This window comes from Falco cherrug, chromosome 4 (assembly GCF_023634085.1).
Source record: "Falco cherrug isolate bFalChe1 chromosome 4, bFalChe1.pri, whole genome shotgun sequence".
NCBI classification, from domain to species: domain Eukaryota; kingdom Metazoa; phylum Chordata; class Aves; order Falconiformes; family Falconidae; genus Falco; species Falco cherrug.
Genome location: NC_073700.1, coordinates 112,981,889 through 113,008,517, shown reverse-complemented (window position 1 = coordinate 113,008,517; position 26,629 = coordinate 112,981,889). Strand labels below are relative to the sequence as shown.

At 43.8% G+C, this 26,629-nt stretch overlaps 2 long non-coding RNA genes across 3 annotated transcripts; both read right to left on the bottom strand.

Annotated features, from left to right (window-relative positions):
* Positions 1–523: 523 nt before the first annotated feature.
* On the bottom strand, positions 524–5,444 carry LOC129736023 (uncharacterized). Of its 2 annotated transcripts, none has more exons than XR_008732134.1 (2): positions 4,115–5,444; positions 524–3,361 (listed from the first exon to the last, which is right to left on the bottom strand). It is a non-coding gene; the product is annotated as an uncharacterized LOC129736023 (long non-coding RNA). The 2 variants fall into 2 exon arrangements; XR_008732135.1 differs by having other exon boundaries at positions 524–3,348.
* A 15-nt stretch (positions 5,445–5,459) lies between these two features.
* LOC129736024 (uncharacterized) lies at positions 5,460–24,307 on the bottom strand. The gene is made up of 5 exons (XR_008732136.1): positions 23,953–24,307; positions 20,633–20,730; positions 15,147–15,665; positions 10,249–10,408; positions 5,460–5,937 (listed from the first exon to the last, which is right to left on the bottom strand). It is a non-coding gene; the product is annotated as an uncharacterized LOC129736024 (long non-coding RNA).
* Positions 24,308–26,629: the final 2,322 nt, after the last annotated feature.

The following is a 26,629-nucleotide window of genomic DNA, read 5'->3' as shown; positions in this document are numbered from 1 at the left end:
ACCCCGGGATGGTGACCCTTGCGGCTCGGACCGGGCCGGGACCGGGAACCACGGGGCTCGGACCGGGACCGGGACCCCCGCGGCTTTGATAAATGAATTGTAAAGGCAAACCAGCTCGTTTTGTCATGACTTGTGGAAATGCATCCGTATCCTGTGCTGACGTGCTGTTTTGTTTTGCTGCAAACCACACAAGTCTGCATCTAGAGAGGACAACGTATTAGTCATCACCAGTGCCCTTACACAGCCTCTTTACAGCCTCACTGCCTGGACTGCAGGCGTGCTCTTGCCTTTTCCAGGCATCCGAGTGATGGGTTTTGCCTCAATATTGCCTCCACAATATTTTATTTTTCCTCAGTATTTTCAGATGACTCCTAATACAGTTTCACATATGAAGCACTTTACTCACTTGCGTAGATCATTCAAAACAAAAAAACCCCACCCACCCACCATGAATAGTGTATCTACGTATTTTGCCACAATGCAGGTATGGTTTTCAATTATAATTTCCAATTCAGTACCAGGGTTAGTTTAAATAATTTAATTCTTCTTCTAAATGCTTTACCAAAACACGTAACAAATTCTCCCTCTATGAATGCTCTGCCAGCGCATGCTATAAGCTTGGCAACTTGATCGCTTGCTCAAAGTGATGATATATTGAGCTGCTTTTGCTTCACAAAAGTATTTTGCTGAGTTGTCAACCCATGTTTCAGTCTTAATATTTTAACTTTTCTCACTTGTCCGACCAAAGAATCATATTTATCTTTATGTTGAGTTTCGTAGTGTTGACGCAAATTGTATTCCTTGAACGCAGACACTGAATTCTGGCATATCAGACAAACAGCTCGCTCTTTGTACTCCCTGAAAAAATAATCAGAAGTCCACTTTTCTTGGAACACCCCGCACTCGGAGTCCATTTTTCTTTTTTTTTGACATGATGGTGCGCGCGCTTCCCACTGGTGCTGGCTTGCTCGTCCTGCCCGGGAGCTGGAGGGAGGGAGAGATGGGGGAGCCGCCCCCCTCCTCAGCCCGGCCGCGCAGTCCGGACAGGGTGGCCAGAAGGGACTGAAGGGACTTTGCCGCGCCGGGGCTCTGGCGACTCGCCCGAGTTGGCTGGGCCTCGCAGTGCAGAGGCTGCCGGCTGAGCTTGCCCGGCAGAGGAGATGCCCGCGCCTCTCGCCCGCCGCGCACCGCAGAGGAGGAGGAGGGGGAGGAGGAGGAGGAGGGGGAAAGGAAAAAGCTCCTTTCTTGAAAGTGGAATGGCAGAAGGTGCCATCGTGTTTTAACATATGTGGACAAAATTATTCTTTAGAGAGCCTCAGTTTACTTTTAAGTAAAGAACTTACTCAAGAACCCAAAGCCAGAGTATGCGGTGCATTTGTAGTTTATCAGTTGAGTTTTTACTCCCAGATTCGTTTGGAGCACAAGGCTAAAGTGCATCTGATACCATCAGTACATGCCATTTAGCCCACAGCAATCATCCAGAAAGCATCAAGTAACCTCTCTGTTATTTTCTGGCTGTAAAAGTGCTCATCCACAACGCAAAGCCAAACAGCTTAGCTTGAAACAAGAAAAAGCCGAGAGAGGGTTTACACAGCTGTCACCTAAAGGTTCCCAGCTGAGAGGCACGTCTACAGGTGCTTTCGTTTCTCAAGTCTCAACTAAACTCCTGGCTCACTCTGGCGTGATCTGAAGAGCCCGAGACTGAGCGCTCAGCCATGGTGCTGGAGCAACGCCCGCTGGTTTCCCGCTGCTGCCCCGACAGCCACTGCAGCATGAACAAGGCAAGGTGATGCTGAGCGTCTGTGAGGAGCTCTCTCGCTAACATAGTCCCAAGGTCTTCTCAAGGTGGCTGTGCAGACAGAGAGTAATAACGAGGAGCGGCTGGCATACAGTGCCCGTCTGCCTCTGCAGTCAGCTGAATAGTTAATTGCATCCTTGGCGTTGTTTTACACAATTCACTGTTGTGCCTGGAGGCTCCTGCATCTCTGCTGTACATCTCCACTGAGGACCCAGAGATGGAGACCTGAACTTCTGCTTTGCCTAACAGCTAAATTACACTTTGTATAGAAAACTGATCACGTGGTACCTTTGGTGGCAAGTTGTATAGATCTGTGACCCAATGAATTCAGAGTTGCTCTCCCAAAGCTCTGAAGTCTACCAGCCTTACGGTTACAGAGTCCCTACAGGGATGCACACACTCCAGCTGGGTTCTGCGCTCTCTCCTGAACTATGAGCAAGGAGGAGGAGGAACTGAGCGTAGGGCTTCTCATCTCTTCCCCTTTCATGCAGCACAAGGCACTCCAGAAGCAGCCACGGCCTCACCGAGCCTCCTGGCCAAAAGACTTCGATCTTGAGGGCAAAGGCTGAAGAGTGCATGAAAGTGAGAGAGACACAGGGGCAAGCACTCGTCCCACCTTGCAACATCACTTGTTGGCATCTTCTCATCTGATCCCAGGCTGCAAAGGGTCGCAGCTCCACTTGTGAATTACTGGGTACCCTTACAGCGGTATTATCAAGTAAGGAACAACGTTAGAGTAGCAAAAAGACACGGCTCTGCCCTCGGCTGGGGAGGCACACTGGGACAGCCTCCAGCGCCAGACCATTTTTAGCAAAAGCAATCACAAATACAGTTAACTTCTTAGCTGACTTGTCTACAAAGAGGGAAAGGCTCCATACGATAAGCAGCACCCATTATTACTCTGCTGCAGAATTTAGTTCTTCCAGAAGTAATACACTCTGTTTTGCCAGCATCTAACAGCAAACCATATAACACGAAGATGCAGAGTTAAGGTACCTGTAAATGCACTGGTTTTGTTTCCCGGCTTTTGTGCTTCCCAGGGCTGTCCTTTGTTGTGCAGCTCTGATATTTTCCAATTTTTTTATATTTGGATATAGTAATTGCTAACACAGAGTCTAAGGCTAGCAATCATAACATCTATTTACAACACGCACACTGGCTGTGTGCACCTATTCCACCAGCCTCCCGTTTGCTTCAAACATGTCAGTCTCCCTGAGGACACGTTCAATGAGAAACCACCCCCCACCCTGCAAAGCCCTGCTTTACTTGCTGCCGAGCCTCCTGCATCCCCCTGGGCAGATTACTTTTGGAAGGCTGACCAGGGAATATTTACCAGCTATGGAATCAACAAAGTTCAGCCACATGCCAACATTTCATGCTGTTACCTAAACGGTGTCAGAACTCTCAGAACTCCATCAAAACAGAACTGGTTTGCACTTTGGTATTAAAAGTTATGTCCAGGCCTGAACACCTCGTTGAGGGCTGGGCCACACAGCAGGCTCCTCTGGGCAAAGATTTCTTTTCTAAGCAGCCATTACGCAAGTACCAATCTGTGAAAAAAATCTGAAACTCAAAGAGAGAGAACCTTGATTTGACATAGTGCTCTTGCTGCATGTCCCGTAGAAGGGAGGTCACCCACATCTTTAGATCTAATGGAAAGTAGGAAAGAAGCACCAAGTGCAAGGTTCTGCATGTGGGCTGGGGCAACACCAGGCTGGGCAGAGAACGGATGGAGAGCAGCCCTGAGGAGAAGGACTGTGGGGTGTTGGTGGATGAGAAGCTCAACTTGGCCCAGCAACGTGTGCTTGCAGCCCGGGAAGCCCAGGGCCGGGGCGGGTGGAAACTGGGCTGTAAATCCTGGGCCAGAGTTATTTCCTGCAGCTTCAGAAAACTGCGTGGGTCTGGTGATGTCTGGTCGCTGTTTTTAAACCCACACCCCCCCCCAGTCGGTATTTCTAATAACAAAGGGTTAAAAGCCAGCAGGCAGTCCCCGCGGTGGCGCGCAGGCAGCAGGCAGGCAGGTGCCAGCGGAGCCCAGAGCCCCCAGCAGCATCAAGGGCAGCACCCACCACCGCAGGCAGCGCGGCCGAGCAGAGCGGAGTGTCCGCAGCAGCGCGAGCCCCGCGCACCGCCCCCCCGCGGGGCGCCCCCCCTCGCTGCCGCAGCCGCCCCGCAGGAACTGGGACGGGGTGCAAAGGAAGAGCAGCCGCCGGCCTGGGAACTGCTCCGCCGGGCAGCGGCCGCTGGGTGATACACGTGTCAGCGAGAACCGCTGGAACAGGAAGCAGCTGTTTCTTCCAGCTGTGACACACTCACCCCTGGTCATCGAGAACACGGAGAGAACACCGATGCGACACCCGTTGCCGTGCCAAAGCTCCATTTCTTGCAACATCGCTACACGTCTGACAAGGGAAGCCAGCTGGCAGCTGCTGCACATCTGTCACCGCCAGAAAGCACCCCCGCTTCCAAGGGGCGTCCACCAGCAGACGGAGATCTAGGAAGAAAAGGGAACGCTGAGTACACAGCAGGGCTCGGGTATGTTTCCCTCGGCAGCGTACAGAGCAACCGCATTTCTGTCGGGCACTACAAAATACGCTTCCAACGGCAGACTAGAACCTGATCACCTGAGGCCGACCCTGCCTGGGCAGGGGTACAACAGGGCACACACGGGAAACCACATCCCACCCTGCTCCCGGTAACAAGACTATCGGTAAAAACACCTTTATTACAGAAGGTGCTACTTATTTAAAATACCTTATTACAAAACATCTTATTACAAAAGTTATTTTTAAAAAAGTAGTATCTTGTTACAAACCATCTTATTACAGAAGTTACTACTGGTTAAGAAAGATCTTATTACAGAAGCTGTAAGGAAAGGTTTCGCCTCAGTTCATCTTACTGCCCGGTGCTCCCTTAGCACATCCCGGCCACAGCTGGGAGCTACACAAGCCGAGGCGGTCCTGACAGCTTCTCTGCTCCCTTCTTGTGCGTTTTGCTCAGGGCTGGCTCGTATGAACACGCATGAAGCCATTACATGGATGGTTTAGGTGCTCTTCCACATGGATCTCCTGAACACCACAAGTAGAGGATGTGCCCCCTTTATCCTTCAAACAGTATTTTAACATGAACACAAATGTATAGCTATTAAAAACTTAAGATCTGCTATCAACATAAGTACAATCTTCCTCTAAAAGTTTAAAAAATATTTTCAAGACATAATTAGAACAGAGTACTAGAATAATAAATAACTTATCATTACAGATACCATTAGCATCAAAAGGAAATTATTAAACCAGAAGAATTCCCCAGGAACGTAAAAGATCAGCAGCTGTGACATACATACACTTGCTGGTGAAACAGAGAGCTGGTTCAGGAAGGAAGAAGGTTTCCTGGTTAATCACTTAGAAAATTAGCTCATCTTTCCTTTAGCTGCTCTCCTGAAATCTCAGACCCATTCAGACCCAGAATCTTGCGACTTTCCAATGCTTTTGTTTCATACACGATCCCCAGTAAAGGGCCACGGTACGACTGCAAGCAAAGACAGCGAGAGCACCAACCACCACCTATGCCGAGCATACTGTAGCTCCCAACAACGTTAAATAGATAAATAAATAAGTGAAACAGATTCCTAACAGAGCACTAAAACCCATCTGTTTCCCAGTAAGGATGTCTCAAGAAAGTGTTTAAGGGTTCCTGTAAAGTTCAGACTTTCCAAATCTAAAGAATACAAACAGCTAAGGAATTACTTCATATTAATTACTCTGACCACTCGGTGCTTTATAACTTGACAGGTAGAAAATGTAATGAAAGAGGCCTACTGAACAATACCCTACCAAGTTAAAAAGAAAGCAAAATATAGAGTGGTGTGGGGCTGGTTTTTTTGCTGGTTTTTTGTTGTTTTGTTTGGGGCTTTTTTGTGTGTGGTCTTTGGTGTTTTGTTGGGGTTTGTTTTGTTTTTTTTTAAACACAGCTGAAATGATCCAAAGTGGCTGTTGTGGGCAAAGCTCCACGGCTGCTGGAGTCTGACAGGGGAATCCAGCTGGCAGCTGCTGCACATTTGTCACCCACTTCTCACTCTCTTATTTCGTCCTCCAGAAAGCACCCCCGCTTCCGAGGTACATCCACCGGCAGACGGAGATCTAGGAAGAAAAGGGAATACCGAGTACGTATCAGTGCTTGGATATGTTTCCCTTGGCAGCATACAGAGCAATTGCATTTCTATCAGGTACTATAAAATATGCTTTCAATGTCAGACTATAACCTGATCACCTGAGGCCTACTGTTTAAAGAAACAGGAATTCTTCCAATTTTTCAAAAATTTAAATATAAAACCCCAAAGCAGATTACAAGAAAAGTGCTCCCATTCTTCAGTATGTATTATTTAGAAATGCCTTTGCCACCATGGATACCAAAAGCCAAACATTAATTACTATAAGCCCCTGGCAGTATCTACAGAAAGGCCTGACCTGCTTGTGCCATATCCCTTTGTTTACCCAGAAAAGGCACAATTACCTCAAAGCACACCACAGCCAGCACCAGGATCCCAGAAAAAAACTTGTGGCGTCACAGAGAGGACAGACAAGAGGCTCCTTTTTTGACAGTTACCTCGATCCACAGCAAAACAGAGATACTTCCCACGTATGGCCAGATCTTGCAAGTCAAGAAAGTGAACAAGTACCCCGATAAAGTCACAACAGCGCTACCACTGCAAACATCACCCACAAGAAATTTAACCTCTAAACTAACACATTCACATCTTCCAGCCTCTGTTCGTTCTCTGTACTACAAAGTTCCTGCCCAATAGGCACCACTTTTGCACTTTCTGACACCTGCCTCCTGCCAAAGCAGACTCTGTTGCGAACACATCTTGAAAACGCGTAGGGATGGAGAAATGAGGGGGCTTGTAACAATGCACCTCTAAATTATGGCAAGTTAAGACACAGGGTATGACATCCCAAAGAGCAGACTGCCAGGACAGGCAATTTGAAATGCCTTCAATGAATATATAATGACGTCAAGGTAATGGCAACTGAGCTGGAGCAAGCAGCTGCCGCTCGGACTCCCGAGAGCAACTTCGCTTTGGGCTTCACACAGATGTTCAAGAGCTCAGGGCCAGGCCTGTCCCCACATTAACTCTTAACACCTTTGTAGGAAGAGATCTCACTGTGACCGGATAGGAAAACTAAATGAACATTAACAATATGTTTGGCTGGAAGGTGCAGGAAACAGTTCAAGGGAACAGATGACAGCATGGGAGACCTTGCCTGAATGAAGATTTGCCCTTAGCAATTGCACCTAGAAATCTATTTACCTTGGAGGGAATGAGAGAGAACACACAGCGACACAACTGCAGTGGCATGGGAGTGGGTGGTAAATGTCTAGGGCACCTTGCAGCACGATAGTGATGGATTCACCTGAGACAGTAGCATCTCAGTATTATGTCTGCATTCTTGCAGGAAAAAAAAGAAAAAAAGTCAGAGAAAGTCATCAGATTATTTGAAGGACTAGATGACTCACAGAAAATATATGGTCAGCCATCGAGAAAGAAAAGTTTTTTTCCTTAATGTCTCAGCATCAGCTTAAATGCTTCAATCCAGAAGTAACAAATGCCCCCTGCTCCATTCTGAGATGCCTATTTCCAGAAAGACGGGCTGCAAACAAAAATTCCTCCCATCAGAATCTGGTCCTTCTCCCGTGCTCTTTTAGAAGAGGAAGCACAAGCCACAGATATTAGGTCCAGTACAGCTGTGCTCACTAGCTGAGTGTACCTGTGGAGCACAATGCAGAGGAGATGGGGAAGGAGACTCAAAGTATTTACAGAGTTCCCCTCAATCCTTTGTGAAGTCCCAAAGGACTCCTGTTGCAAGTGTGTACACTGCCAACAAAAGCGGACAGATTTATTTCAAAACTCCCATTTTAACAGACGAGCTCAGCTAGAAAGTAGTGGGAAAAGCAGATGCATCATCAGCACCTTCAAATCTATGACCTAAGAGCGAGCTTGGGACGGAAAAAAAGCAGTCCCTGAAAGGTGAACTATTCCTTGCACCTCCGTGTGATAAACACGGCAGGAGCTAGAGCACCATACCCATCGCCTCTCAAGAAAAAGAGTGGGAAGGGAACAGATGGCACAGCCTGTAATCATTTGCAATGATGTATCTTAGCGCCGAGTTAAGTACTGCACCCTTTGTAGCAGACTCTGGCTCCCGGGAGGACTCAGAAGTAGTTGAAGAGGAGGGTTCTTCACCCGCTGTGTAGTTAATCTGCATTAATGACATTAACTTACAAAAACCACAGTGGATGCTAAATGTTTGCACAGCTTCAAAAAGGGACTCTAAAAATCAACTGAAGGTTACTGAGGCCTTTTCTGCTTAATGGTACAGAAATGCCGAAGACACTGTTGGAGACAGGACAATGAACTAGAGACACCTTTCATCTAGATTCTGCTGGGCAGAATGTTCTTAAAACTGGTAAACTAGAATTTAGCTGAGAAGGCTGGTTAAATACATTGGTTTTCCATTTGAAGGAAGCAGATAACCCATCTCAGTGATTTATAGTGCTGCAGAGATGGGCTGGCAGCTACGGAGGGAAACCCTGGGGACGGTGTTTTAGGGAAAGGACGCTTGTCTTTTCTTGCTACAGAACAGCTGTGAAATGCAAAGAAGTCCAGTCCACTCTTTGGAGGGAAGCAATGCCTTCTCCACAAAGGCGGGTTTGATTCTTGGTGCGTTTTTACAGATTAACACCTCGGGTTGGGCTCAGAGCTGCTCCCAGTCACTGAAATGTACCACATTATATTGGCTCTCGCTGTGTGGTATCTAGAACTTGGTATCACCACGTAACAAAGAAAAGTGATGTTAAAGAAAAGTGACATTAACATAGAAAAAAACAGCCTACTGAAATAGATGGAAGAAGAGCCTTTTTCACAGCAGGGTGCATGTATCAAAGTGCAGGCTCAGAAAACTTGCAAAGGAGTGCCCAAAGGAAAACAGGAAAACAGAGAGGACTCCATCACACTCAGAGGGCAAGTTGCCAAGAAACACCTGGAAATCATCGTGATGCATTTTAGCACAGAGAGATTAAAAAAGAAGTTGTTTCCAAAGTCTCACAGAGGACAGGAGGTGCTGACAGACAAAGGTGTAGTCAGAGCAGCAGAAGTCAGCTTGCACTTGAGCCTGCCTGCTTCAGGCTTACAGCTGACATGCAGCCGACAGGCTATGCCAGCTTGGAGGCTTCTATCATGCACCCAACTGACTTTGGGCTAGCTTGAGCCTGATCACGTTTGGCTCAGGTGTGCTGTCTATCTCTACCCTTAACACGCACACCAAGCCCCAAAGGTACAACAGTGGAAATGCAGACCTGGATGACCGTCACATTTCCCAGAGAGTAGACTATGCCAATTGTTGCTAATTAGCGTTAGCATAACAGTGTTTCATCCCTGTGGAACAATCCCATGGGAATGCTTTCCAACATGTTCCTGTACATAACTTTACAACTGGCACGTTAAGCAAAAGTTTTGCTTCAGATTTGAAAGCTGAGAAGTTTGCTAGTTATCTGTGATACCAGGTAGTAATTGAACAAGAACTCTCGATTATGTGTTTTAAACAAAAGCTTGTCTTTTTTCAAGGTGGCATCCCACCTTTTTTCTCAGCTTCCTGACAAAAAGACTTTATTCCTTACTTAAATGTTTGAAACTGATGGGCATTATGAGCTGAACTATTAACTAGCATCATGATCTGGAATCTAGAAACTACCCTCTGAAGTGAGGAACAGCTCTTCAGACTCTACCATCGGCTCTTTGATGAACAGCTGTGAGGGAAACAGCTTCTTAGAGACTTGCAGGCTGAACCAAATTCCCCTCTAGAATGGATCCCAAGTACTTTTTGTGTCCTCTTACGTCTCTCTAATCTGTGGGCATTTCGGTTTTCCCTTCAGTTACTAGATTTGTGAAGTTTTTAGCCTCAGACACTCTGCGGCTTGTTTTTCTCATGTGCTTCAGGACACTACCAGACTGGTACAATGTGTTCAGTGATCTGAGACAAAGAGTTCAGACTTCTACACTAGCTTCATCAGTTTGGTGGGTTTTGCCCCTGGAACTTCCATAGTTACCTCATTACTCAGTGTTTCCTTCACAGCACTGTCGCCCTCCAGCGAACACGTCTATGGACTTAATCTCAATATTGTGACATCCAGGTTTCTGGCACAACTCCCAGAACTTCTATTTACTTACATAATTTATACCCTTTCCCACATCAGAGTAATTAGCATACGTGTCTCTATTGAAGTGTGTTGGTAAGTACACTAAGAGGTTGTACAAGTTTAGTATTTTAACTGAAGGAACAATGAGGTATTTACACGGCAGACAACAATTCTTCTACTCTCCCCTTTCTGTAATAGTTAGTTTCAGAGTAGCTGTCACCGTAATCTCTGAGAAAACGTAGAATCTTTCTTACCGAGAGAGTTGCCTGTGTCTGAACTGCGTCTTTTCCGGGAGAAAGATTTTACAGATGAATCTGTCTGTTCTACAGATTCGTTCACAGGCTCAGCTCCTGAAGTGAATTGTCTCTCTTCTGTCTCCGATGTCCTGGATTCACTTTTAACACTAGTATTCTCCTTAAAAAAACACAACACAACACCAAAAGAAATAAAACCAAAGATCACTCAATGTTATCTTATAATAAAACTAATATAAAACCAATAAAACAAAATAAAAGCTATTCTTCTCCACTCCAAAAGGGCATCTAACAGGTGGTGAACACTGCCTAGACAGTTGACATAGTAAGTGTTTTTAACTCAGAATTAAGGTTGCTAAATTGAAACAACCTCTTACAAAACATCATATTAAGCAAAATATGAGATCAGAAAACTAGAATACACAAAGTTAGGGTACATGTCCCCACAGTCTGAACTTTTCCCTCAGTTATTAAAATAGCTAGAAGAAATAAGCTAGAAGAAATACAGGTGCTCATTCTTACCAGCACGTGTAATAATAACGACAGATCTAGCTCAAACAACTTGACAGAGCTGTGTGATGCAGAACCACACGTGAACCACACATTTCTGGTTGGGAATCTCACCCCACCCCACACAGTTGTTAAGACATTAAGTTACCACGTGTTGCTTGCTTTTTAGAGCCCTCTGCTGCTGCTCTACATGTATTTTGCAGGCAACCATTTGGCAAACTGGTACATTTCCATGATCATGTGGCAAAAACCTGTAGCTTAAAAAAAAAAAAAAAAAAAAAAAAAAAAGACCCGGACAACCAAGTTCTGTTTCATTTTCACTGAGGCAGTACAGGCCCAAAGTTAAGCACCTGGAATCTACCTTTAGACAGAAAAATTTTCACAGTATCACCTGTTCTAGAATAGTCATCTCTTCTGCAAATATCTTATGCATAAATAAACTAAAGATGAATGACTGCTCAGAGCCTGCAATGTTTCCTTCTATTAAGGGGAAAAAAAGCTTTTGAAAACCATTATGTGCGAGTTTACAGAAGACAAGAGGTCACACTTGGTAATAAGATAGTCTTTCCAAAAATCATGCTCACCACCTTGAGTCTGTCATTACTCAGTGTTGAGTATATAACAGGCTATGTGTATACGTATCAATAGAAACACACATACATTGCTTGACAAAGTTGTATAATAACATTCAAAAAGGCCCGTGCAAATACAGTAATGGAGTACTCCAGGGAGAACTAGTTCCCTCCCACACACCTCCTGCACTTGCTGGATACCCATTTGACTCGTTTTTTCCTCTTTGAAATGTGCTGTCTGGATGTATTGCTTTAGTACTGTTAACAAGGCCACGTGAAAAACACGTGGCTAGCAGTGCCTTTTGTCTGATGTCTGAACCACAACTCCTTCCCAGGCACAAAAACAAATAAGGCAGGCAGGCTGTAGGTCACTGCCTTCACCAGCTAGAATCCAAGTCTCACGAGTGATGATGACTTCTCTATTCCTGGTGACATTTCCATAATAGCAAGTTCTAGAAAAATCAGTGAGCAGCCTTCATCAAGTAGTGAGAGAAGGGAAGATTTCTCAGGTAAGCATTCTAAACCGGATATTCCACCGGACAACTGCTCTAGAAACAATTCTGCAAACTTCATTATTTAAAAAGAAGAGACTAATGAAAAGTAATACCAGGCAGGGGATGTAGAAACCAAATTGCAGTGTTTGATAAAAGAAAAAACAAGTAACATGCATATTGGGATAACCATTATCAAGAAACTGTTACTAGCATACGTGGTGAAAGTAGTCTGGACACTCTAACTAGCAGTTCTGCAAAGGACCTGGGGATGCTGCAGTGCCCAGTAAGGCTAACGACACCTTGGGCTACACCGGGACGAGCGTGGCCAGCAAACTGAGGAAATTTCATTCCCCCTCACTGGTGAACCTGTACTTCCAATGCTGTGTCCAATTTTAACCCTTACAGCTGCGTGTGTGGAAACTGAAGAGCAGTCATACTGCACAGCACCCCTTTCAGATTTCTTTTTATCACTGTGTTTATAGACTCTTACACACCAACTCTTCAGTAATCTAATGTAATAGGTAATAATACCATTTTCATCCTAACAGCATCAGCCTAACCCACACAAGTCTGGTTCCCAAGCTATCCCTTTTTTTGTTTGGTCTTTTAAGCAAACATGTTTCTGACCATGGATTCACCGCACCTGTGGACAGACCCTCCACTCAGGTCTAATACTTCTGCAACTTCAGAGTCCAAAACATTGTTTGGCAGAGAATCAAGCAAAGCTACCAAAGCTGACAGACGTGAAAGTTTTGTGTTTTCACTTCAGTTACTGAAAAACGCCAAAACTGCTGCATCTCACTACTTACACGACTTACGAGACACTGACTGGACTATACCTATACCCAGCTGGAACCATGATGGGAAGCTGAGGTACTAAAATTAGCAACTCGCATGAATGGGGTTTGCTGGATTCACCTTCCCCAAAGAAAGCAAGCATTTCAGCCTTCACATAGGTATGCTGCCAAGGAGACTGAACGAAATCGGAGGCAAATTCCTCTTGATCAAGCATTACAGAAATGTTCTATTTCCACTTTAAGAAGAAAATAAAACATTTCTTAGGAGTAGGAGTGGAATAAGAGGTGCCCATTGAAGGCCAAAGCCTCTAAAAGTCTAGGACAGAAATTCACTGAGGCTGAGAGGACAACGCTGGATCTGAACTGTTGAATGTACTAACTCTTTTCATGTAAAGATCTGCTCTTTAATTTGCTGTCTTTTAGGAAATCGGGAAAGCAGAATAAAGCAGGTTTCTACTAAACTGTTACTTCTATGAGGAAGACAGTTCAAGGCTCAGTGCTGGTCACAAGAGTAATTAAATGCTGGGAAATACTGTGAACGAAACAGAAAACAAAACAGTACCAGCTTGGTCAAAAGGTCCCGTATGCTAAAACCGACAGTTTCAAGGGCTGACTTCAGTCCACAGAGCAGAAACCCAAGATGAAGTACACAGTATCATCGCAAGTCTTCCGGCTGAAAGTAGCTGGAATGTGTAAGCAGGAATGCCCTGCTCTGTTTGCGCTCCTTGTTCTTGCTCTTCCCTACACATCAGGTTACAGCTGTTGTTTTGAGACTTGACGCTGGGCAAGACAAACCTTTCATCTGACCCAGCAGAGCTGTTTTGATGCTCTTGTACGAACAGTGGAGGAATTTGCTCCCCCTCTGCTTGTATAGAGAGGAATAGAGCGGTCTTCTGTGCACGCCCACTATTCTGTCATAAGCTTGCTCTAAAACACATGGTACCAACAGCCACTGAAAGCCTGAGTGCTTCCAGATTCAGGGATGAGGAAGAAAACTGTGCTGGAGCCTGATGTGAGGAGTACAGGCACCGAAGCCTCCTCTGGAGAGTTCTGCACCTGCCATGACCCCAGGCTCTGGACAAGTAGGGTGTTAAAGTTAACCTTCCCTCTCCCGACTTTGGGAGGAGGAGACCAGTTGAAGAGGAGTTCTAACAGAAAGAGGGAATCTGTCAAACAAAACGCTGAACAGTCCCTGAATTGCTTTTCAATTGCTCAAAAAATGAGGCCAGTTATTTAACCCGTTACAGTCCAGGACCAACATCAGGATTCTCACAAATATACAAAACCTCCCTCCCAAACAACTACGTGGTTCGTGTGCTTAATTCCCCCAGTTCTTGACAAGGAAGTTCGGGTCACGGACTCCAAAGGCCTTCAACAAGGGACAACCTATCATTCTAAAAATGCAGTTCCAAAATTCTAAAACTGACAACATTTAAAGTGTGGTCAACACTTAATATAATGAGTGGGCACCAATTAAGGAGTGCTGCCAACTCTATGCACTAGCACAGGGATGTGCTCTTCCCTACACGGTACTAAGCAGAACAGTCTAGTCTAGGCTTGAGCTATGCAGAGGCTTGATCAGGATACACACCCCTTTCTAGAAAGATACCCAAGAAGAAGATGACTAATCTTTATAACGCTGAAAGCAACAACGGGAGGTTTGCGCCAGCTGATGATTTCCGATCTAGAAACTTCAGTGAAGGCGTCAAGCTACCAACAGAACAATAAGACAGTAGCTTCAATGCACACACAAAAATGAGATTGAGTGCCTACATGCAAGGTAGGTCTCATGCAGCAGAAACAGATGCAGTCAATCTCCTGAGCTTACCTTGTTTTCAAAACAAAACAAAAAAAAAAAAGCAGAGCACGCATTTGCTGCCTTAACAGAGTAACATCTAGAATGCCCCTCACCCCTCATGAGACTTATAATTTTACATACCGGGAAGACCAGGTACAGGTAGACCGAAGTACAATTACAACTTGTTGTACACCACAAAGTATAAACCAATGAAGATGCTTTATACTAGTCAAATGTGAATAAACTATACTTTCCACAGAAAACAGAACTTACAACTATTTATCAGAAACGATCTAACCGTTTATCTAAATTTAAGCAAAAATCTGCCTCCAGCAGCAATTCTCAAAATACTCTTCTTTGTTGGAGATTAAAGATGGTATGTTACAACCTAAAAAAGCATCCACTTCATCACCACGAATACACCTGCACTACGCATGTTTCCCATGCAAATGAGCACCCTAACTTGGCCAACAGGCTGACACATGCCATGCTCATTAACATGGGAAACATGGGATACTTTTTCATTCCGTCTTCTTTTTTATATCTTGCTTTACCAAGCAAACCCTTCACTGTCCATAAAAAAAAAGCCATAAAAAGGCTTAATTAAAGAAGCCTTCAGTTCTTAAGCAGGCAAGAATATTGAAAAGCTACCGGTCCAGACCCTAGCATTACTGTCAAATATAGTTAGCTCAAGAAAGATGTTGGTTTACCTCCCCTTACCCCTTACCTGCTCTGGACTGAACAATTCTTCCTGAAAAAGCATGAGGGAGAACTCAGCTGGGCGGTGATCTGGTTCTTTGCTCCGTTTTTCATCTGCTTCCTGTGTGGTCAGAAGTTCCTGTAGTATTTTAGCAGCAGCAGCAGTTTCCATAGACAGAGTGGTATCGGCAGCACAAAGAATGTCAGAAAGGCTGTAATGGAGACAAATTCAGTGCTCCATCTGCTTCCACCAGAAATGATGTGTCTGAAGTTACAGAGTGAGACATTCCAGCTGGCTTTCCTCAGTTGAAGAAGGTGCGTAACTATTAACAGGCGGTGCCTGATTTCCATTAAACTCCAGGATCGAATACTGGCTCTCTACAGGTGCCACTCCCACCTTTTCAGCTTTGCATGATGAATGCACCTCAGCAGCAACCTGAAACGTGGCTTCAAGACTGACTTCTGCCTTCTTGTTTTCTTCAGATATATTACATAGCCAGTCAGACGGCATCAGTTCAGCTTCATAAGATGACTGCATTGGAGGATTCTGGAAAAAACAAAATACAGTGAACTTGTGTATCAAAAAATTACCGTGACAGGATGTGTACTGATTCTGTTTATCCATTTATCCAAGCTTGAAAGATTGTCCGTTATTCTCAGTTAAATAGCAAGTTTAAGCAGAAGAAAAAAGAAAAAAGCTACTGCTTTGTCTTGGTTTTCATTAACCACCTTACTCTTGGCACGCTTCCTTTCTTCTATTCATGGTCTACCCTGGAGAGAAGGTTACTTACTAGGAGCTGGTGTATGCCTGCAGATGCATTGTCTGCACACCCTTTGCACTGCAGGTGTTAAATATACCCAAGCATTCAAATCAGAGACTTCTGGTCTTAGTAAGACCTGTTGGGGTACACTAGAACCACCCTCTTCATGTGCCACATACGTAATAGAAAATGAGAGAGAAAATCCACCCGCCTTCAGTTCCTTCTAAAACTCAAGCATTCCTGTTGTTGTAGTATAAAAAAATCAGTATAAACCACAACATTTTTAAGCAAAAGAAAAAGGTCCACATGCTGTAAATGTGCATATGGACAACACAACTTGAGGAACTCACCGCTTCTTAACCAATAATACCATTTTCCTCCTCAAGTGATTGTCCATAGGCACATCTACACAAGGGGTGCCCCCCAGGAACGCCCCAGTCCCAGGATGAGTGGGAGTTCAAATACCGGTGAAAGCAAATACTGCAAAACTGCCCTGCCTGTCACAGCCTCACATCTGGACTCTCCGGTCATGACAGTGTCCCACAGAGGCACAACCCAAAGTCTGCATCGATCTGCATAAAAACCCGACAGAATTTCAGGTCAGAAACACTTCTTGTAGAACCTACAGAGACTGCCTTTGCCATCACAGATCAGGTCTGAACACTACTAAAATTTTTCACTGTAATGACATCACAGGACGACAGGACACAATCAGCAATCCAGCGATGATTTTTTTAGTAGCATTCATATATATCGAATAACCTTTAAAACAGAATGAAGACAATGAAAAGAGTTTTTCCAAAGCAGCAAGTCCTACCCAAGTGAAATGATAGATGACATTTTAACAGCCAGTGTCTGTACTGCTACTTCTTCTGGAGGTGACTCTGTCAAAGGACACTAGAAGGGTCATTTCTTCTGACAAATACAAGTCATACAATGATGTTGAACAGAAACTCAGGTCTATTTAAAATACAGCCTTCTTTTGGAAGAGATCCAGTATGAAGGAGTAGTCCTTAGTGCCTGACTATCCTTAGACCTTTTAGCTGAGGTCATGGTTAATGAAAAGCTACTTCCAGAGACGAGTAAATTAGAGAACAGGAAGCTACAGGATCACCTACTAGGAAAGCCATATCAGATCAAATGCCAGTGAAGGACTTGGTCTCTCCCTGATGGAGATACCACAAAGAGATGAGATCCCGTCTTCTGGGTGTGTGAAGGCAAGTCCTAGTGTGGATTCGTGTAGATGTGCCAGTTTGCAGATAGCCACAAACTGTGGAGGGTGGGGGTAAACGTAGGGGGAAATAAAACCTGGAATTTGAGAAATTTAGGTTAAGTTAAGCAAAATCTTTTCATTAAAGGCTAAGCCACCTTTATGTTTTTATGAGATAGGTTCAAACATTATTCCTCTCATTTGATTTTTTTTTCAGTTCTATTTTTTTAAAATGTTAATAAGGTGTTTCATTTCTGTTGCATTGCTTGTTCAGTGTCATAAGTAGTCAGGATTCTAAGTAAGATCTGGATTACCAAACCATCCAGGAATAAGATCATCCCTGCCAAAAACCAACCAACCAACCCACCCATACTGAAGCTTTTTCTGCCTCTTCTTAGGGGACCTCAGCTTGAAGCTGTTACAGCACATATTGTCCTCTTGGATGCACTACAGGATCTCGTGTGTATTTCCAACAGGAGAAAGGGGCCACACAAAGGTACAACTTAAATCCTTTTAGTTCACCTGGAGAAGGATGGGGGGAGGCAGAAATGAAACAAGGAAAACCGATAAAAGATTGAGAAGTCAGGGCCTGAAAGACTAATAGCTTGCTGGTCATTCAAGCTCAAGAGGAAAAATGGTCTAACTTAGCAGAAGTGGTGAAAGAGAAGACGGGCATTTCACTTACAAGATTAGTGTAGCATGTGCAGGAATTAAAGCACAACCACACCTTTTCAGGGACCGCTAGGACTACACAAATCTGGCTTGAGTGCTTGGGCAATTGGAATTAGTTCAGACTTGATTTCTTTTTGAAATAACATGGCTGATTATCATTCCTTATTACAAATAAAAGCAAACTACTTAGGACTGCTTTTAAGGTCAGAAAGTTTTTCTTCTTTTTTCTTACACGTTTATTTCTTCCATTTCCCGTTACCTCTTGCTTCAGTTCCACAAGGAAATACTGACAGCTTAATAACCACGGTAATAGCAATAACCAAACGGCAGGGCTGCTATTAAAAAAAAACAAAACGAGGTGGGGGCAGAAAAAAAAAATTTAAAAAATCGCTGAAATCCGATATGTAGCCTCAGTTCACATCTATGATAAAGCAGTGGGGAAGTATTGAGCTAATGGTTGTGAGCTGCCAGCACTGCTGTTGCAGAAGATAGCAGGAGGTCTCTCAAAAGACTCATTCCTACCCAAGGATACTGATTCACCACACTAATCCAAACCCCACTTAAGAGAACCCAAATGAAAAATGGGTAAGAAGTTGTACCTGAGCTCCCTGTTTTGTAACCAACCGTGATGAGAGATTTCAGAAACCTGGTGAGATACACCATCATCAGCCACCATGTCTGGGTATAACCACCTATGTCCCCTTGCCATTCCACGCAGTAATTCTCTGTAGCTTTTCCTGGAGAGCAAACTGCAGCCAACCAACCAGTTAGTTACCGGCCTGGTCTGCCCGTGTTCCAGGCAGGGTCACCTAACACTTTCAGCAGCTCAGGTGCGTACTGTACAAGCCCAGCAGCTGGCCCCCAAGACCCAGAAACTCCACCTGTCTTAATCTCTCCTAAACTTAAAAGTGATGCTCTCTGCAAGACCCAGTAAGGAACAGCACAAGGTTTAAGCTTCCTTGTCCAAGAGTGCCCGCTTTTCCTTCTGAGACCACAAAGCACCGTCTGGATCCAACAGAAACGGGGCTGGTAACCAGCTTGCTGACTGCTAGTGTGCCGATACGGTTCGCTGTCTTCGGGACTGGTCCGGCAGTTTCGTATAGGCTTTGCCACTCCTACCTAGCAGCACACAGCGTGACCAAACAGCCTAAAACGCCCCGCAAACCACGCTTCAACAGCATCGCACTGAATTCCTGCAACTGGTAGAAGGTATTGAGTGGAACGATAGGAAATATACCATGCAATAGTTCTATTTTTTGTGAAGAACAATAAAAATGCTTAGTCAGCCAGGGCTGATAAATTTTACCGCTTTTCAGGATTTGTGCAAGTGGTTACTGATGGATGATCAATACACCAGCAGGGCAGGATGCTCAATACTGCAGCTTGCCACATCCCCCAGCAGAAGTTTGGGGAAGTATATGCCCCAGAACACACAAAAGGCAAACTGGTTATTCCCCACAGCTCAGCAAGAACCGCAGGCAAACTGCTGTCTTCTGTACCACCTGCACAGCCTGTCACCACGCTCCAGGAGAAATGACCTAGGCTATGCTAAGACTCGGAAATCTCAAGAAGTCCCGTTGATCCACGCGGTACGATAGCTGTGTTACCCTGCTCAGAGACAGCCGGTTACTGACCTGGTGGAACTGATACAGGGCACTGCTTGCCTTTGGCCTTCTGTCTGCCCAGATGCTCGGCAGCTTTTTGCTGGGGGTTTCCAGGAAACAAAGCAACCACTAGCAAGTGGCCTAAAGCTCTTCTGACTCCACACGCTGCGCATTGACTTGCTTCTCCAAACAACTGATTTTTACTAGACCCTTTGGACACTGTATATTATCCTTCAATCTAGCCACAACACCACCTCTGACAACTCCTTTGGAATGATTTACTATCCCATGGATCTCGGCCTTCCGAGATAAGCTATTTAATTGTGACTGCCCATCGCTCAGATGGATCCTCATGTCCTGGATGAAAAAAACAGCTCACAATGAAAGTGAGAGGACAAAGATGCACTGTGCGAAAAATAAATACTACAATATCGACGGCATGACTGGCTGTTGGCTATTTATAGACTTACACTAACGTGTTACCCTGGCCATAACCTGCCCATCTTGGATTAGCTTATTTTTTAAAAGTCATGAATAAAAGAGAAAGGTTGATATTTGCAAGACAGGAAACTGGATGATCAAGCTTGGGTAGGTCAACCCTTTTTCAAAGCGCATAAGCATAACTTGCTTCGCTTGTCCTCTGTGAGGGGGAAAAAAGTATATGCATTATGCTGTAATAGAAAAGGAAGCTCTTGCATTTTTACTTCAGATCTTCTGATATCTGATAAGCCAGGCCCTCCAAACAAGGCGCAGTTTCCACTAAAATTACATAAAGCATTTACAAGAAGTACTGGAGTTATCTTTAATAAGAGATCTCCGAGGTGGGGCCCATTCCACAAAGTCACCTTAGTTTTCCTCGTTCATCAAATCAAATTCAGGACTGCAGGAAGGTGTCCGGGACAAAGAAGTGGAGCTGCTTCTCAGTATTTTCATAATATCAAAGAATCTCTTTTTGTCCAGGCAAGAACATTCTTCAAATACAAATGCAGGCTCATTAACTAAAAGTGATTCTGGTGAAGTCAAGCAAAAACACTCCACTGATGAGGACATCCACTATGCTGCTACCCTGAAACCTAACCTGAATTACAAAACTACCCGTTTAACATTCAGTGGTTCTTTGAAATAGGTATTTGTAAACCACATCACTTTCACTTTATCAAGCAGATCAATTTTCAAATTTATATCCTTAATTTCACAAGTGTATAAACCTGCAGTTCATTCATACAGTCTCCTTCGCTTTCACCTCCTTTCAGTAGGCTACGCTCACCTGGAGAAAGCTGTCGTGGGTGCACGCTGAAGCAGTAGGACCAGCACAGCCAGCCAGAGGATCTGTGTGGGCTGCTGCTGAACAACTCTGTGGTGTGGCTGCAAGAATTCAAGCACAGCTATCAGACTGCCGGGACTTGTGCCTGGTGTGCAGAGTTCTATTGCTTACTTTGATTAAACATTTCAATAATCACACAGTAAACGACATTCCAGAAATTTATTGTTACCTCCCAAGTCATTTTAAGACCAATTTCTTAACCTTAAAAATATTTAAGATATGTATAGATATATTAAAAATATATATTGTAAAATTGGTAACACACACACATACATGCAGAAACTTCATAATCAGAGTCTTTTGTGTCTTAGTATCACCTCTCTGATTTGGCTGCTTGAGTTTCTCGTCACAATACACCACAGAAAGCGTATTCACATAGCTGAGCCTAGGTGTTCATACACACTTGTGACCATGTGAATTTTAAGACTTACAAAGAAAATGAATTATCTTAACCAAGAGTGTATCATTCCGAAGAATATCATGACTACTCCTAAACTACCACTCACCAGAAAGGTCTTCATAGGTAAATGAACCCTACAGCCACAGATGCATTCAAAAGGCGCGACTGGACTTGCACTGTCAGGTGGCACCAATAACTAATATTTCTCACATGGTCTCCATGACTGATTTTTCATTTTTAGACACTCTCGGATAATAAAGCTTCAACGCATTTCTTTGACGCGATTCTACTACTGTCAAAGGTTTTGCAGATAGTTGAAAGTAAACAGAACTAAATCCTTAAACTAATTATGGTCCAAGGCTAGTGGGGAAAAAAAGACTTACATGAGCGTATTTCATGTTACTGACTTTTCAATAAGAATCATAATGAAAAACCAGGGAAATCTTTTTGTCACGTAAGTTAACAAACAAGTTTGAATACACACAAAAAGAAATCTTTTGACAAAGTTCTACTTTGATTTCATTTAATGGGACTTTAAAAGTGAAATGAAGAGAGTCAAGAATAAGATTGAACATACATTCTTTAGTTCTCTCACTTACTAAATACATATCTTAAGGTTAACTATCACTTTCCAAACAAACTAATCTTGCTGCTGTGCTTTCATGATGAAGGAAACCAGACTTTTTCATGTGGACATTTGAAGAAACACGCTTTCAGCATTCTGTATGTTATAATATATAGAAGAAAGGGTAGCGGAGAGATTAAGAGATACACAGGCACAGAAGTAAAACCGCTGAGACAGTCCTAGAGTGAAAGTGAAAATTAAAAGATTTATCATACTCCAGTGAAACGTCACTTACACTCTCAGAAACGCTAATTAATTCACTGGAGGTTTCAAACGCCTCAGATTCCCTAAGTTTCTGTATTTTAGTTTTGATTACACCTTGCAAAATTTGGTATGTTTTCACTGCGTTCTCACACCCACCTCCCATCCCAGAAGGTTCTACCTGAGCAACATAGCCAAGTTATCCTTTAAACTTAAAGCAACGAGCGTCATCCGGTGAGAGAGATCTCCATATTCATGTCTAAATCTACGCTGGTCTCCCTCAGCTCCCCTACAGGCAGTACTTCAAAACAGGCACTTCCAGGACACCAGTAATCTTACCCCAAGACAAACTCTAAACCGAGCTACGTGAAATCGCACCCGAGATGCCCCTTTCCTTCCCTTGACTACGGGAGAGGGCTGGGGCCTTAGCTGAGACAGAGACAACTACAATTCATCATGATGAGTTTCAGCCTATGCTCTGTAACCAATAGAAACGCAAAGCGGGGACCACCTCCCACCTTAATTAAGCAAGTATTCTGGATGAGGCTTGGAGCTACCTGGTCTAATAGAAGGTGTCCCTGCCCACGGCAGGGGGGTGGGAACTTGCTGATCTTTAAGGTCCCTTCCAACCCAAACCATTCTATGATTCTCAGGACACCTGCTCCTGGGAGAAGACTTAATAGTTAGCAGCTGGTGAGGCAGGCTCCACACTCTGGCCACCACAGTAATCTTTGCATAAGGAGCGTGGCAGAAGTTGCCTGTCTCTTAAACATTTAAGTGTGTCTACAAGAAATGCCCAGCTCCTCAGAACCCTTCCTTGACAAAAATGACGTTACGGAAACTGTTGATTATTGTCTGAAATGTTCTCAGCAGAGGTCTCAGAAGACATGCACAAAAGATGTAATGATTTCACTGTGTAGGATTTCTAAACAGGGATAGATAGCTGTCTTTGTGAAGGTGCGGCTGCCAAAGGAGGAGCAGGCAGAAGGAAAGAATAACAACTGAGCTTTAGTTTGTTCAAGGAAAGAGTCACTGTTCTGAATTTCAGAAGTTTTAGGGAAATTAAACAAAAACACCACAAAACCACAACAAATACACCACCACTCCCCAGAAAATAACCTATCATGTGATTTTTCCAATTCAAGGTAAGGGCAAGGAAAAGAACAGTAATTTGCTTCAACTCCTCTTCTGAAGAATAAAAACACTTAAGTGAGACTGATTTACTTTGTAATTGAGTGATTAAGTGAGACTGACAATTGTGGCAGAAATAATTTAGAAAAAAGAAAGGAGCCAAGACTTTTGTACTTTCTAGTCTTCAGTGCATAAAAAATACAACATAAAGAAGCTAAGCAAGAAAAAAAAATTAGATACAAAAATAGTATGAGCAGAATGAAATATTCTACACCAGGAGTCCTCAAACTACGGCCCACAGGCCGGATATTGCCCCCCGGGGTCCTCAATCCGCTCCCCCGTATTTACAGAACCCCCACACCACCACCACCCCCACCGGGGGTTGGAGGGGGAAACCAAGCAGACGCAGATGACTTCCTGCCATCTAATCCGCGTGCCAGCCCCCTGTTTAAAAAGTTTGAGGACCCCTGTTCTGCACAATACTTTTGACTGATCTTTGAGTTTAAAACCCTAACCTGGAAAAACATGAGACCAAGGCCTAGGATACTACTTCTTAACAAAGTCTCAGTGCTTTAATATCATTGTGCAAGTTTTGCTTAATTAAAAAACCAAAAATGAAAGTTAGCCTCACACCGACTAGTATTGGACAAATGTTCTTCTCCTCGCCCTTTCACCTCAACAGAAAGGCTATCCAGAAAGTCACCAGGGGACACACAAAATCTGGAGGAAGGACACGAATACCAAACAGAAACTCCTTTTGCTTTAAAGGTCCATCTTCCTTTTAGACTTGACACTTCCTAATTCTCACTTGAGATATACACATGGCAGAGTATTGTAGAAAAATATTTGAAAGTCTCACTTTAAAATCCATTTTTGAAAAGCAAATGCAGAATTTTTTTTTCATACCTGTTGGATAGCAGGCTTGTGAGTAGGGCACTGAAGATGCAGAGCTGCTGCAATTTGCAATGGATGCAGCAACGCTTTGAGTCCCTTGCTGAAGTGGTGGAAGAGAAGCCACAGGCTGGAGCATGTACGTGGCTCCTGTTGGAAGTGTCTGGAGTACCGGAAAGGCAGCCCCTTTATCTGGAAAAGCTGGGGAAGCCCCTTGCCCTGGCAGCAACCCAAGTGGTCCCTGCTGGATCCAAGTGGAAGGGACTGGAGTCGGATCTAATCTTTGTGCTGGTAAAGTGCTGGGGGCTTGGCACGAGGTTGCCATGTAGGAGTAAGGAGAGAAAACACCTTGACCGTAAAGTTGATGAAACTGTCCTACAGTGGGTACAAAATAAAGTGAAACAAGTGTTAAGGAGTTTTCACAGGCAAAGAAAGGCAATATGAGGAGCCAAGGCTCTACAACATTATTTGGGACGACTACCTTTGCTCCAGCGTACTTAATCCAGAAAGACTGTACTCTTAGACCCAAGCATGCACTAACTGCTGTGTGGCACACGAGTGAAGCGCCAACACAGAGGTGTCTGCGTAGCATTCAATCTCCTTAAACTGGCAGTAACGAGTTACCCATATTTAGAAATGTGCTATAAATCAAAATGTGTAGTAACTTACTAAACCAAACAAAAGCAATTTTGAAAGTACGGTGTGTTAAATCAGACAATACATTTTAAAAAAGGGACATCATAAAGCAAGATTTGACCAAACTCCACTACTGACAGCTCACAAACAGCTAAGGGAAGGGCAATGTCAAAATCCTCCAAAGAACTTTGCAAGTACTTTATGACAAGTCATTTATTTGGTCAAGAAAAAAATTTCAAAGCCAATTTTTTCTCAGTCAGCTCAACTAGTTCAGTGCAGACTAAAATATCCCAGTCTTTGCCATTTTGTTATTTCCTAGACAGTCCTTTTATTCTTCTCTATTATTTTATAGTTTCCTCTCAGACAGTTACTGTTTCATGAAATGGTATTTGCTTTTATACCATGACAGCTCAATTTCTGTTTCGGTGACTTTGTTGAAACACTGACAGTAACACCGCAAACGCCTGTGCTCATTGATTTCTGTAAGAACTACTGCATTTGTGACTCCCCTGCAGGATTGCATTTAGCCACGAGAATTACAAGTTTCAGGATGGTTCATGTCAATAGGGTTTATCTAGAAGCCAGGCTTTCTCAGACCTGTAGTTTCCAATTCTCACTCAAAAGGACTTTTTTTAAAAATAGCCTCACATTTACCTCTTGCACTCCTCTGATGGAAACTAATTCAAGAAATCAGTAACATACAGTCATTATTCTGCAAGTTCACGTTTAACCATTAAGAATCACTAAATAAATACCAGCTGACCCTGAAGATTTGCTAAGACTTAATGTATAGGACTTTTTATTTCCTGTTCAGTACTTTCACCATTTATAAACAGAGATGGAACAGGGGTATGAAAATTCTTTTGTTTATATTTTACGTTTGGATAGGGACATGAAGATTATCTAGTTCTAACACGTAAACAAGACACCACGGGATGCCAAGTTACCAACCTCCAGTTGCTGTACAGGAATTGTTCTTGAATGTTTAACAGAGCGTTACACTCTGCAAGACACTGGGAACAGACTGACACTTTGCAAACACAAGTATCTCTTATCATTCAAATCACCTCACATTTACAGCAAAGACGTGCCCCTAAATAGTCAGTACAGAGCGCACAGTGCATTGTCAGCCTGTCAGAACTTGACTGCATAGAAACTCCAATGTTTTCCTTGTTCTGTCTTTCTAGAAAATGAGACTCCTAGAGCAAAAACTATGAAACTGCAGCCATAAAAACAGAGGACAAAAAATGAAAAAGTCATCTCTTTCTAATAATTTCCTTTACCAATGGTCTGCATTACATCAGACAAACCACATGTCATTGAAGTCTGCAATGACTCAGCCTTAACAACATTAACATCAAATCATTAGTTTAAATGCTTCCTAGCCTCCCTACTGAAATAAGTTCCATCCCTTCTCCGATGCTTCATTTTGTTGTCTTGGTATTGCACGTGCAGTTCCACACACATCACGGAAAACACCACTTGAACTAGATGACAGTTCCTACCCTGACACAGTAACCAAGAGTATGCTGATACCCTACTCTGCTCTAAAGGCCAGCTGGTGCTGCAGAGAGCAGTACCGTCAACTGCTTCTCCCCTTCTCCTGGTGACACAGTCCTGCCGCTTCTCCTACACTTCACCTTACAGCTCTGCACCCATGGAGTGCATCACCTGGGTCCAAGAGCCAGCCACAAAAAGGCTATTAAAGTCTTCTCCGATCATTGCGCTGAACCAACATGTAGCTGTATCAGCTGCAAGGAAGATGACAGTTAACATGCCACCAAGGGAATGGGAAGCCGGAGTGCTCTTCTGGCAGCAGCCCAAGAGCACTGCAAAGCAAGATATTCACATCTTCCTTACAGAGCACCAACTACAAAGCTTTAGGGCCGATACAAAATGTGTGGAATAATCCTGAGGGCGTCTTGGGAAAACTCAGATCCTCTCAAAGAGGGTTAGAAAGAAAGAAAACATGCTCTAGGGCTTTTCAGCAGCATTATTTTCTAATTAGCTCTCAACTACTCATTCAATCCGTTTTAAAAACTATGTAGCTTGTGAA